At 38.5% G+C, this 14,278-nt stretch overlaps 1 protein-coding gene across 1 annotated transcript in view; it reads right to left on the bottom strand.

Annotated features, from left to right (window-relative positions):
• The window catches only part of LOC131901197 (uncharacterized), a 62,954-nt gene that overhangs the window by 39,552 nt on the left and 9,124 nt on the right, over window positions 1–14,278 (bottom strand). The window lies entirely within an intron of this gene.

The raw sequence follows: 14,278 nt of genomic DNA, 5'->3' as shown, positions 1-14,278 counted from the left end.
GAGGTGTCTTTTCTTTGCTGGAGTTTTGTTTGCCTGGTGTTTTTAGTTTACTTTAGTTAGAAATTTTGTTATTTTTTGATAATTCTTTTATTCTTGTCAGTGTTCATTTGCAGCTCTCGAACTACTCCCTGGAAACTCCCAGAAACTGGAGCTAGCTGAAAAAGGAGTCCAACCAAAGCTTGTGATGAAACCCAGATAGGGAAGGTCATAGTGCTGCTGCTGTATCTGTTAGGGATAGCAGGATGCTGAAAACAGCACAGGAACAGCTGGCCATGGTCATATAGGTGAGAACCTGATGGAGGAAACGTGAGGCAGGCATCCACCTACTCTTATTCAGGACCTTCCTGCCACCAGGTTGCCTTCTGATTCTTTAGTCTCTAAGCCACTCTCGACCCTTCTTTGAGTCCAAAAGCCTTCCAAATACTTCCTGGTGCCCAGCTGCTTTACAGAGCTTTCCATGGTGGCCCCAATGCCTTCTGAGACTTCAGGTACTGCAAGAGTCTTGGAATGTTCCAGAGACAGCATGGGTGATATTCATAGGTAAGCTCCTTGGTAAAACTGGAAATGTTATAAGTAAACAAACTCATAACTCTATTTTGAAGCATTATTAATTTTGTATTTAAAAATCTAGTTATATTTGCTATTATCAAAATTATGGAGCTTGTTGATATTTTAAATTGCTGCTCTTCCTATAGATTGTGGTTAGACAAGTCAGGGTTAGACAATTGTTTGGAAGCTCCCTCTTATATGGGAAACTGTCATGTTTTGAATAATGAGTCAATGATATAGAATAAAATGTTTATTGGAATTTTTTGTTTGTTTGTTTGATTTTTGAGAGGGTTTCTCTGTGAAACAGTCCTGGATATCCTGGAACTCACTCTGTAGACCAGGCTGGCCTTGAACTCACAGAGATCTGCTGCCTCTACCTCCTGAGTGCCTGGATTAAAGACATGTACCACCAACACATGGCAAATTTGTCTTATGTTCAACATATATTATTTTATATTTGTTTTATATATTTCATATTTCCAATACGTATTATTCATTAAACTATACAGTGTGACTTTTAGACTAGCTAGAATTTTCTAATGGGACCTTCTCTCAAACAACAAAGTAAGATTATATTCAACTATATTTGTGTGTGTGTGTGTGTGTGTGTGTGTGCTCACACGTGCGTGTGTGAGCACTATGTAGGCCAAATTCAAAGAGATCTACCTGACTCTGCTAACATACTCAAATATATTCATTTATGAAAATGATTTTTCAGGGATCAATGGCTCACACCTAAAATGAATTTGAGATATTGTCCTTAACCTGAGGACCTCTGCAGTGGTTAAGCTGGGACCCTTCAGCACATATTGGAAAATGTTTTCAGGGTGAGTCAACACAAATCAGAGTTGGAATTTTATTTTGAGAAAGGGTTTCTCTATATATCTCTAGCTGTTACTGAATTCAGAATGTAGGCAAGATTGGCCCTAAACTCACAGAACTCTGTCTGCCTCTGCTGTACAGGTATTGGAATAAAAGTTGTGTGCCACATCATCCAATTTTAATTTTATTATCTATTTACTTATGATAGTTTGTATGTATGTGCTCATTTATTTGTGGAAACGTGTGCATATGTGTCATGGTTTGGGTGTTAAAGTCAGAGAACAATTTGGAGTGCTGGTCCTTTCCCCATACCATGTTTGAGATGGCATCTCTAGTTTGCTATCACATGTAAATAGGCTTGCAGGATTTCTCCTGTCTGCCTTTTCTATTGCCTTAAAAATGCAGGATTATAGGCATGCACTCTTGTAACTGTTTTTGTAATGCACAAGTAAAGGGCTGGTTGCAAGGTGAGCACTTCATGTGTTGAAACATTTTCATAGTCCTAAAGTTTATGAAACAGAAAAATTTGGAGTGAGTCTGTTTTAAGACAGAATCTCACATTCTAACCTTGTCTGGCCTGGAACTCACTACGTAGTGGATAGGCTAGGCCTGGAACTTGAAGAGGTCCACCTGCCTCTGCCTCATGTGATGACACCTGGGTAAAAAGAAATTTTTATTATGGATTTAGCACAGATATTAGTAGAAATAAGTTTGGGAAAGTGTAGTCTTGTGAGGGAGAGCCACACGTAATTGATAGAAAGCCATGTGACAGTTTGTGCTTTTCTAAGATCCATTTCAATGGGTTCTTAGGGAGTTTCTCTCTTTGTGTCTCTCTCTTCTCAGTGTCTTTCTGTCTCCTTCTCTTTGGAAACAAGATCATAGTTCCATTCCTGAGGATGCTTGGGTGTGATTCTGTTTTAATGAGGTAAAAGCATGGGTCAGGAGAGTTCTGCACTGTGCCGTACTCTTACATGAGGTTCATAATTCTGCCCTGCAATCCTCAGACAATTGCTGCTCACATCTGGGAAAGAAGTAAGTCCTTATTCAAAAGGTTTTACATGCTTTGGCCTCAAATATGGCTCATTTGTGCTTGAGATATCACTTAAAAAAGGAAAATTTTCTATCTACACAGCAAATTTTATTAATTTTGTGTGACAGTTAATATTGATTTTCAATTTGATAAGATCTAAAATCAGCCAAGCCGGGCGGTGGTGGCGCACACCTTTAATCCCAGCACTCAGGAGGCAGAGCCAGGCGGATCTCTGTGAGTTCGAGGCCAGCCTGGGCTACCAAGTGAGTTCCAGGAATGGCGCAAAGCTACACAGAGAAACCCTGTCTCGAAAAACCAAAATAATAATAATAATAATAATAATAATAATAATAATAATAATAAAATAAAATCAGCCAAGGGAGACTCCTCCAGGCCCACGTTTGAGGACTTATCTAGATCATGTTTTTCTCTGGGGTGTGCTTATGAGAGATTATCTTGTATATGAAGTTCCTTGAGATGAGAAAACTTTTGTCCCTTCCAGGAGTGATAACACCATTTCATCCCATTGTCTTGGTACTGGATTATGTAATAAGAACCAACATTTACCATTCTCTGACACCTGACTGTGGATACAAGGTGATCAGGTTAACAGGAGAATTAACATACAATAGATTGAAGGAATAGAAACTACCCTTGCTTGCTATCTGGTTAGAGCTCAGATATTTGGGAGTTTGCTGAGATTTTTCTGCCTTGGTGTCTTGACTGCCAATCCAAGATTGAAGGGCTCATGGAGAGCTGATGACCATGTCAGAGATTCGAAACACCTGCAGAAAGGGACTGAGAGGACACTGCTTACAGCAGACATCCGAAGCTGTGGTAGATTCTAGAACCATAGGATAAATAAGGAGAGTTGCCAGTGTGGAAACGTATTGGCACTGTAGGAAAGTTGTGTGTACTAGGGATGGCAAAGTCTAAAACATGGAGCTTCCCTAGTCCATGAGATCCCAGAATATCATTAACAGGCTCAGAATTTGCACAATGTGATACAGGAAACTGTTCAAAAAGGAAAGAACAGAAGTATTGCTTCCTGGTTTTTTTCCTTAAATGTGATTGATTATTCGCTATGCTCCTGTTCTTCCCTTTTTGAAAACAGTGGGATGTTACTTATTTTTTTCACAGAATATACATTTAAGAGACTGTAGACTTTTTAAATGTTGGAATTTTTAAAGGCTATGGGATTTAGGAATTTGAAAGTGTTTATGTTATGATTAACATGAGACTCTGGGGAACATGGATGGAAATATTTTGTTTGATAGGAATGTATTGTAAAATTATGAGTCAAATGAATAATTTCCCCCAAAGTTACTTTGGGTCAGGTTATTTTATCCACTTAATAGAAAAGAGACTACACCACCCTGTTTGCTGCTCAAAATGAAAAGAACCCAGATTGTCAATTCATGGACATCTACTAGACCTTTAACTTGAAATACATTTTTAATTGTGATCTATGAGACACAACTTTGAGTCTTTTTCTGTGTCACTAATGTATAATTCCTTAATGCTTTCATCCCTGCAACCATGTACATAAAAGCTCCAAAAAAAATGGACTTAGTAGATTGTCTTCATATATATCAGCATACTGATTCATACTTAGTTTACAAGGAAGAAGTTGGAATGGAAATATTTGAGAAGTGATGGAATGAAGAGAAAAGAGGGGAAAGTGGTGTAATATCTTTTAAATAAAATGTATAGCAATATATTTTAAATAAAAAGTGGGGCTAGAGAGATGGTTCAGCAATTAGTAGTAGTATTGGGGGTTGTTACAGAAGACCAAAGTTCTATTCCCAGAAAACACATGGTAGCTAACCATTTGCTGTAACTCCAGTCCTGGGCATCTCCTGTTTTTTTTTTCTGGACTCTGTAGAAACTGTTCACAGACACATGTAGGCAAAACTCTCACATAACTAAAGTTAAAAACCAGTTAAAGCCGGGCAATGGTGGTATACGTTTTTAATCCCAGCACTCGGGAGGCAGAGCCAGGCGGATCTCTGTGAGTTCGAGGCCAGCCCGGGCTACAGAGTGCGTTCCAGGATAGGCACAAAGCTACACAGAGAAACCTTGTCTTGAAAAACCAAAAAAAAAAGTTAAAAACAGAAAAAATAAAAAATAAATAAATTTCTCTTCAGTGGTTTCAAAGTCCCGAGACAGACAGCAGACAGAGATAGTTAGAATGAACTCCTTTTTGTCCTGAATGGAAGGAGATGTGGTCTTCTTCAGAGCCAGCCACCACAAAGCAAGAGCACCCTTGTTCTGAGCTGAAAAAAGCTCAGCAGAGCCATCCAATTAAGAGCAGTGACCACAGTGCTGATAGGTGACTTTTCCTTGAAGTTTTCTGTATTTGTGTTCTCTATCTTTTCTATCTGTGAGAATTGTTACATTGCTATGTTGTGCCCAGATGGTGATCCCCAGAGAGACCACTGAGGACAAGCATGCCAGAATGCAAAAGCTGGGTTTATTCTTTTTAAGTTTACAAGCTGTGGCAGGGAAGTTCCTTACAATGCACTCACTCCTAGCAGTGAGGCCTGGAGGAGCTTGCCCTTTCTTTGTGAGGCTAGTTCTTAAAGGCACAGGCCACGTAATTCATTCCCCACAATCTGCCTCCCTCTCCTTGGTTAGTATCAGTTTCCTTTTTTCAGTCTTTCATGTTCTCTTCATCTTTCATTTGTTCAGCAAACATGTTAGTATTTTTATGTGCTGTCTCTGGGGTTTGAGAAGTTTGGGATGTTTTATGGCCAATTAGGCCCTACCAGTTGGCCGAATATCCTGACTCTGTGTTTTTAAGTCCCTGTAGCTGATATCACCACCTGGGAACTTGAAAGGGTCTAAGTTCTTATCTATACTTAGGAATCCTGGTTTAAGCTTCTCTTTGTCTGTAGGGCATAGAGTGGGGGGCGGGGGGGGTTACTGAGGTTTCACAGGTACAGATATCTTTTAGTTCAAACATCAAGATTAATATATATCATAGGCTCCAAAGCAATCTACTTTCATAGTGTCTTTCCTACAATTTTCAGCTAAGACCTTGTGGTACACTCTCTGTGAGTCTGAGAACACTATGTTGTATACAGTGAGTTCCAGGACAGCCAAGTTGATCATACAGAAAAACCCTGTCTTAAAAAAATAAAAGAAAAAAATTATTAATTATACTACTTAAGTAATTATAATAAACTAGGTCATGGGAGACAATGAGAAAAATATCACTGAAGACCTTAGAGAGGCATGGCTTGCCCTCATGCTTCTTGGCCCCAAACACCTAGGTTTTTCTCTCTGTTGAAATACTTTCATCTGCATCTACTCCACAGAATTTGTCATTCTCAATGGAAGCATCTATGTTGTTTTTTCAACCACCAAAGAGAAAGAGAATGTGAGGGTCCTTAAGGGTCCTTAAGGCTTCTGAATAACACCTGTGCTGAGCCTCTATTTGAAATGCCCAGCTGGCTCTGCTGGGTGTAGCAGGTTAATTCAATCACATACCCATATCTATACTAAAGTCCTTCATGATGCTGGTCTAAATGCATGGGAAGAGAACCTTCAGTTTGTTCTGCCTCTGAGATCAATAGTGCTCTTTATCTTGGCTCTGCTACACAACAAGGAATGCGGTTTGTGATCCTTGGCATCCAGTCTCTGTGTGTGGTAGCAAGCATAGGGGGTTATTGGTGTTTTGGAATCTGAAATATTATCAGGAAGATGAAATTTTAGAATGAAGTTTCCTGAGAGGATCCACATATAAGGGAAAGAGAGATGACATAGTCTCAGGTAAATATATAAATGGAGATGAGATACGTTGACTGTTGTTACAGAAATGCTTCATTTGCAGTAGCCCCTAATGTTTAATTTACCCCTTAGTTTTGACATGGCTTTCTTTTTCTTTTCCTCAGGTGGCTGTGGAAGTAAACACTTTTGAACGCATGTCACCTATATGTGTTTCCCCACTTTTCATAGTTCTCTCACCATTTTAGATTTTCTAGATAAATTCTCTCAATTAATACATAATGTATATTTTTATATTACACACAAACATGGATACTCACTTCCTACTTAGAATGTAATTGAGTCATCTCAATCAATTAGGAAGGAGACATGTTATATGACCCTTCTGCCCAGGAATCAATTGCTCATTATATAAAAATCAAAGAAAGAGGCACAAAGAAACAGGAAGGAATGTATGTCCTGAAAAAAGTAATGTCTAAAGTAGAATTGCTATAAAAGACATACTGTGTCATATACTAAGATGAAGTATTTAAATGTGATACAAACTTCCAAATGGAATTTGTCAGTCATAAGGTGGTGAAAAATTATCCTAACAAGAGTCTTTTGTTCTTTTTCCTTTTCTGTTTTTTGACTAGATTTAAAGAATCTATTCCATCTTTGTTAGCTACTAACTTCCTTGTCAACCTGCAATCCCCTTCAGTTGTGCTGACACCTGCTACCAATCTCTCCCATAGGGGCTGATGCTGATTTTCTTGCCCTTGCTGAGCAGAGTCACATTTGCCTTCATCACTTAGACTTCACTGTCTTCTCTTTAGCACCAGTAACAACTCTGAGGAAATTTACGGAGGAATGTGAAAATTTAATCAGAATTAATGTAGAAACTGAAGTTTCTCTTCAGGTATCATCTTTACTCCCTGTGACACAGGAGGAATGTTCCAACATTCTGTACATGCACTCTAGCTGTTATCGGCAGAGATGCTGAAGCAGGCCTAAGTTCTATGCCTTTACATTTGTGTTGCTTTCTCATGCCTGAAATGAGTTCCTCATAGCTCAAAGCTCATCCAAGATGAACAACGTCCTTTATGAAGGCACAACTTCTAATTCTTTCCTAAAGAGATCCACCTACTAAGAGAAAAGCTGTCGAATAAATGAGCCTATGGGGGCAATTCAGTGGGAAGCCCACACACTCAAAAAGAAGTAAGCCATGCCTTTCATTGGACCTTTCATTTGATAGATTGTGGAAATCTATCCACAAAGAATGAGGCAGTGCCACTCATGTAGGTCATGTCCACTCAAACTGTGTTTTACACAACTACATACATGTAGATAAGAATATTTCTAGGGTTGGGAGGTGCAGAAGGAGGGAAGAGGAAGATCTTTGATTGGTATGTAAAATGAAAAAAATTCCTAATTAAAACCAATATTTCTATTGTGCTAGATTTATATTTGTGCCTAGAATCATTATTCTTCCACATAGTTTCTGAACTCTCCTACTCTCCCATCACCCATAAGATATGTAAAAATTACAAACCTTAAAAATATATTATGCTATCACTATTTGTTGATGAAAGGATTGGTTTCAACATCTTTATCTTTCTGTGAAGTACCGTGCTCCAAACTGTTTCTGGAAAGAAGCAGTTGAAAACAGCAGTTCACATCTTAAAATACAGATTTTTTATTATGAAACCAGTTTGCAGTCTCCTGAAGGGTTTAGTAATGTTAGATGTTCACTTGATTCTGGATATGACTGTGGAGCATCTCTTACTCCTTTAAAAGAATGTATCAAATCAGGTTATGTTAGAATAGTAACAATAGTTATTTGAAAGCCTGAGATTCTGGTAAGTTGAGGCTGGGCACCTCATCAGATAGAGTAGTTCCACAGTGGCTGTCTCACATTGGAGAGCCCACAACCCAGTGGTTGCTCAGAGCATGAATCTGGCTACCTGAGCAGTCTGAATGTGGTACTAGAACTTTAGAAGTTTCCTGGAGAGGTGATAGTCTCTAGTCAAATGGACAGATACTGCAAAGATGTTTCTGGTATCAGCAGAGCAATCCTCTGCAGCAGCAACAGGTTAAATCAATACATTGGCAAGAGGAACGGCCAGGCAAGCACAAGGTTAACAGCCTGCATCCTACTCTGCCCTTTTTAATCTAGGCTGCTAGCAGAAGGTTCCACCCACACTTATGGGGTGGGTTCTTTCCACATAAATTAAGGCAATCAGGACAAGTTTTTAGTTTGGTTCCCTACTGAGGCAATTCTAATTTGTGGCAAATTGACATTAAAACCAGTCTTCACATTCCACCATTGCTCACTGGCCAACTTAAAATCCATATGCTTATGCAGACATAAACATACACACATCACAGCAAGGAAACAAAAAAAGGAAGAAAAAAAGAATATATTTAGAAAATGATATTAAAATTAAATTGTAAATACAATATAATCTTTTGTCCCTCAAGCCTCATATTTAGTTCACAGTATAATACAGTCCTCTTTTAAATGTCCTATATTCCAATATCCTAAAAATGCAAATCCAAATCCTTTAAAAGTCTCATATAAAGTATCAGAGACTAAGGGAGTCCAGCCCCTCAATAGTCCTCTCCCAGGGTCGAGGAAGAATTTACAACCAGCTGATAATCTTTGATGAAAAGAAATGAATCTATGTACAAGAAACCCCTTAGTCCATACAATTCATTATTCTGTGTCAGTTCTCTCTCTACACAGATTCTATTCTGCTCTCATTTTTAGCTCCTTTCTTACCCGACTTCTCTCTACATTTATCTGCTGTCCCTTCTAGGTTCTATCTTAATTCCTTCATCTTAGTTCTATTTCTTCTAGGTTCTCATCCATCTGATTCATTCCCATATCATCTCCTCTCCCAACTTGTTCTCCCTCATCTGTTTCTTTCTCATCTTGTTCTTTCCCATCTGGCTCTTCCTCATCTTCCATCTCGTTCCTCTAGTTCTCTCTTCTAGCCCTTCAATCTAGTTCTTCCCCATCTCAGTTTGTTCCTCTCAAGTTCTTACCCATCTAGTTCTTCCATTCTCTTTTCTCTTCTCCATCCTGTTTCCTGGAAGTCCCAGTATATATACACTTATAAGCAGTATTCCCTTGGCAGTGCAAAGTCAAGCTTCCAAGGTCAAATGGAGGGGTGATAAAAATCACGGAGAGGCAATAATTATTAATTATTATTTTCAACCCAAAAGAGAAGTGACTAATGGGGAAATGAATTAACTAAAAGCTAAATTCGGGTAATATCTAAGAAGAGGGATTTTATGTGCTCCACTATAGTCTTAAACGTGATTGGTAGAAAATGTTAAGACTCTATAAGTTGCTAGGTCAATAGGAGAAAATAAAACTGCCTTCTTTTTTCATGTGGTTCTTATCTATTCAAGTTACCTGCTGTTTTTCTGGAGGGTAGAGGAAAGTGTGCTTGGTTGCTAGACAACCTGTGTACAGATAGATGCCTTTGGTAATAGTTAAAGGGAGATAGGTAAGATTTGGGAAAGGAGATAGTTAAGCTTAATTGGCACATCCACCAGGCCTTCTCAAACAGGTAGTCTGGACACTTAAGTCTGTTCTTAGAGAGTACAGAGGTATCTCTGATAAAGTACTTTCCTCCATCTGGGGATGGACCTGGCCAGATGCTGCCAATTACTTTAATTACAGGGAGGCTTGAAGTGGGGGTTCTAGCTATGCATAGCTGTCATCACAGAAGGTTCTCTAAATATTCCTTTAGTAGAGGGGAAATGGTGCCCAAAAATGATAGAAAAGCTACAATAGCACACAAGAAACTCATAGCAGAAAACAACTGATAATCAAAAGCCAAATATCACCAAGGTTCTTTGAGCCTCAGCTTGACCTCTGGAAGGCTCTTGGCTTCTTCCAGGTATTAGCTTTGTCATAATCAGCTGAAATCCTACTTTGCATATTTTTGTGACTTGCAGCAATAAAGAAACAGTGTACATACTTTCAGCACATTATGTTAATAGTGTCTTATAATTCCAATAGTGAAAAAATAAAGGCCATAGCAAATAGGCAATCAAACCAAGCTAAAAAGGCATCCAGCAGAAGAAACTCAAAACCTGGTGTCCTAATGAATTTGGAATGTAATATTATGAACTTAGAAATAGTCTGGGTAGTAAATTCCTTTGAATAAAAATTGTTTTAGTGTCTCATAAATTATCTTTGATAATATGGATTTATAACATTTGACTGATAATAGTATCTCATTCAATACTGGATTAAATTATAAATAGAAATAAGAAAACAACACTGTCTCTTTAATGTATGCATACTTATTTTATTAACAAATAGAAAAAGACCATTTATGTTGAGTATAATAATTTTATATTTTTTAAAGCTGAAGGGCACTCACTCTAAGGACAGTCTCAGATGCATGATCCTCCTGCCTCAGCTTCCCAAGTTGCTAGGTTTAGAAACATGTACCACTATTCCCGATAAAATGTATTTCTCAAACTGGGCGGTGAGATCTATGTATTTGCTTGTATAAGGTATATGTAATTGGAGTTTATATAGCTACTGCCAGGTTGCTCTCTCTAGCAGCAGCTGCATAACTTAAATTGTAACATAGGTCTATTTTCCAGTTTCCTGTCTCAAACCTTGCACTTGTGTCATTCATACTGTCCTTCTGATATTGGTTGTCATTTTAATTTTCTCCTCTTTGCAATAAAGCAGCGCTATCTGGTGGCCTCCCAGATGGCCAAATGGGTTTTCTGCTCCAGGTAAGAGGATGTGAGTCTAGGTCAGATAAGATGAGGCAACTTGAGACAGAACAAGTACTATGGGATGGTAGGTGTGCGGCTCTGGCCACAAGGCCTCCCTCTGTAACTTATGAGCAGACCATGGAGGCCTGAGAACCCATTTGTCCTGTGCTGAGCTGGAAGCCTGCAATGTGCAGACCCCCAGTGTTGAGAGGCTCCACAACCTTTGTCCCCATTGAGACACTGCGGACCATTCCCACCAAAGCCACATCCCACCAGAAAAGGCCAGCCTCCAAATAGAGCCACATGCAACACATCCAATCATAAATGGCATGTGAGGCTTAAGCCCGCCCCTGAAGCACTCTGGCCCAATGAGCATCCGGGCAGAGACTCTAAACCTCCCCCATTCCACCACATTCTTCTGGCCTGGTACAGTGAGCATGCTCAGACCTGAGGACGTGAAGGAACTGCTGAGGAGCTGCTGAACCGTTGTGGAGGAGGTCTGTGCAGTTCATTGTGGTGAAGGCTGCCCCAGGCCAGGGTGGCCAGGCTCAGGGTCTCTGAGGGGTGGACCACACGGGTGGGAGACCGCCATCTCCTCAGAGTCTGGACTTCCTCACAGCCCCGGTTCTGGGGAGGCTGAGGTGAATGCAAAGGCCTTCTTGGCAGCAGTCTCCTCTTAGGCCAGGTCTAGTGAGGGCTAGGGCAGTCTTCTCAGAGCCTGGAGACTCCTCACAGCCCAGTTCTCATGAGGCCGTGATGCCTGCTGTGAAGATCCAGGATGGCAGGATGCAGTTCTGAAAGAATGATTCTATAATCATTCTTTCCTCCAAATTGTTACAGGCTTAACGCTTTCTGTATTTCTTTACTTTATCTTAGTGCCTGTGGGATCTGCAATATCCCTTTTCTCATTCCTTATGTGAGTAACTTTAGTATTCTTTCATTTTTCTTCGCTAGTGTGCCTAGAGATTTATCAGTGTTATATAGATATGTATCTTTCTCTTACTTCTTGTCATATTTATTTTCAATTTATTGAATTTTAAAAATTGATTAGGGGCTTCTTAGTCACTTTCTTTTTAGTATTTATATAAAATTTATGCCACAAATTACAAATTACTTAAGTCAGGTGTTAAGTATTTTATACCTATAATCCAAGCCCTTGGGAAACAGGATTCCATGAGTTTGAGAACAGACTGGGCTCCACACGTAGCTACACTGGGGCTATGCTACAGAGTGAGATCTTATTATAGAATGTACACACAAAATCCAAATGTATTCAAGTTCATATAAAATCATTTAATGTTTTAGTTTTTTTTCTAATTATGGTTTAGCTTTATTCCATAAATTTTGTTATCTTTTATTTCCACTTCGATACTTTTACTCTCACTATGACTTTCTCTTTTAATCTATTGATTATTTTAAGAATGAAATGTTTAATTTTCATTTATTGGGGATTATTAAGATATTGTCCTGCTATTAACTTATATTTTAATTTCCCTGTAGTCACATTGCACACATCACTTTATATCGGGTCTTTTATGTTTATTTAAACCTGTTTAGTATCTTGTAACATGGAGTGTGTTGAAAAGTGACTTGTGTGTTCTGGAAATGTTGTCTTAAGCTGTCATTTGAGGAGGTGTTCTGTAAGTATCTGTTAGGTGAAATTGATTGACAGCAGTATTCATGTTCTCCTTATCCTTATGACTTTCTCTGCTTCTTTCTTATTTTCTCTTTTTATAGTACAAGAACTTAATTTAATTATAATTTAATTTTTTTCTTATTACCCAATCTTATCCTGTGGATATATCAAGAGTAAAATGGAATTTTCTGTTCCAAATGCATCATCTTTAACCCTTGTTATATAGGAACTTTTGTTCCTATGTCAAAATTGCACTGAATTATTCCATATGTTCATGTTTTTTAAAAGTCAAAAACCTCATTCATTTGACTTCTTATTGTTTAGTTCATGTTAACAAATGGTAGAAAGTGAAATTTGATTTTTTTAACCTACGCATTTTAGTTTTTTATTGATTCTTTGGAATTTCATACCATGTACCCCAATCCCACCCATCTCCAGGTCCCTCCATATATGCTTCTCACTCTTTTAGAGTCCCCCCACAAAGGAAAGAAAAGGGGAATATAAATGAGACACATTAAACAATAAATAAAAAGAAGAAAAAAGTAAAGCACTTCACTCCCCCGACCCCCATCTTTCCCACCTTTCCATCATCTCTTCACCATCTTAGTGGCATTGGGAGCTGCTGTGTCTCATGCAGGTCTAGTATTGATGGTGTACTGAAGACAGGGGCCTTGAACCTGACCAACATCTCATTACACAATGAACATTTGCAAGTGAAGCTGTTGGACTTTCCCTCCTTTTGTTCTGTTGACTCCCATCTCCAACTTTAATTGTAGATTTTTCAGTTCCCATCCACTTTCTATGTGGATCTATTTGCAGCCTTCTACATGTTGACATCCAGTTATGCCAGCATGATTTCTTTTTTCCATTGTATAGGTTTGGCTTCTTTGTCAAAAATCAGGTGTTCATAGGTATGCAGATTAATGTCAGAGTCTTCAATTCAATTGATTGGTCCACATGTCAGTTTTATGCCATTACTAAGTTGTTTTTATTACTATAGCTCTATAGTAAAACTTGAGGTCAGGGATGGCATTGCCTCCAGTGGTTGCTTTATTGTACAGGATTGTTAAAGCTATTCTGGGTTATTTGTTTTTCTATATGAAGTTGAATATTGTTCTTTCCAGGTCTGTGAAGAATTGTATTGGGATTTTGATGGGGAATGCATTGAATCTGTAGATTCCTTTTGGTAAGATTGCCATTTTACTATGTTAATATTACCTATCTATGAGCATGGGAGATTTGTCCATTTTGTGATATCTTCTTCATTTTCTTTCTACAGGTACTTAAAGTTCTTGTCATACAGATCTTTCACTTGCTTAGAGTTACCCCAAGGTGTTTTTTTATTATTTGTGGCTATTGTAAAGGTGATGTTTTTCTGATTTCTTTTTCAGCTCATTTATCGTTTGTATATAGGAGAGCTACTGGTTTTTTTGAGTTAATCTTGTATCCTGCCACATTACTGAAGGGGTTTATCAGCTGTAGGCGTTCCCTGTTAGAGTTTTTGGGGCCACTTATGTAGACTATCATATCATCTGGAAACAGAAAGAGTTTGACTTCTTCCTTTCCAATTTGTATCCCCTTGTTCTCCTTTTGTTGTCTTTTTGCTCTAGCTAGGACTTTGAGTACTATATTGAATAGATATGGGGAGAGTGGACAGCCTTGTCTTGTTCTTGATTTTAGTGGAATCACTTAGAGTTTCTCTTCATTTAATTATATGTTGGCTGTTGGCTTGTTGTAAACTGCCTTTATTAGTTTTAGGTGTATGTTCCTTGTATTCCTGATCT

This window comes from Peromyscus eremicus, unplaced genomic scaffold, assembly GCF_949786415.1.
Source record: "Peromyscus eremicus unplaced genomic scaffold, PerEre_H2_v1 PerEre#2#unplaced_46, whole genome shotgun sequence".
Taxonomy (NCBI): domain Eukaryota; kingdom Metazoa; phylum Chordata; class Mammalia; order Rodentia; family Cricetidae; genus Peromyscus; species Peromyscus eremicus.
Note: the sequence above shows the minus strand (reverse complement) of the source record. Positions and strands in the feature narration are given on the sequence as shown.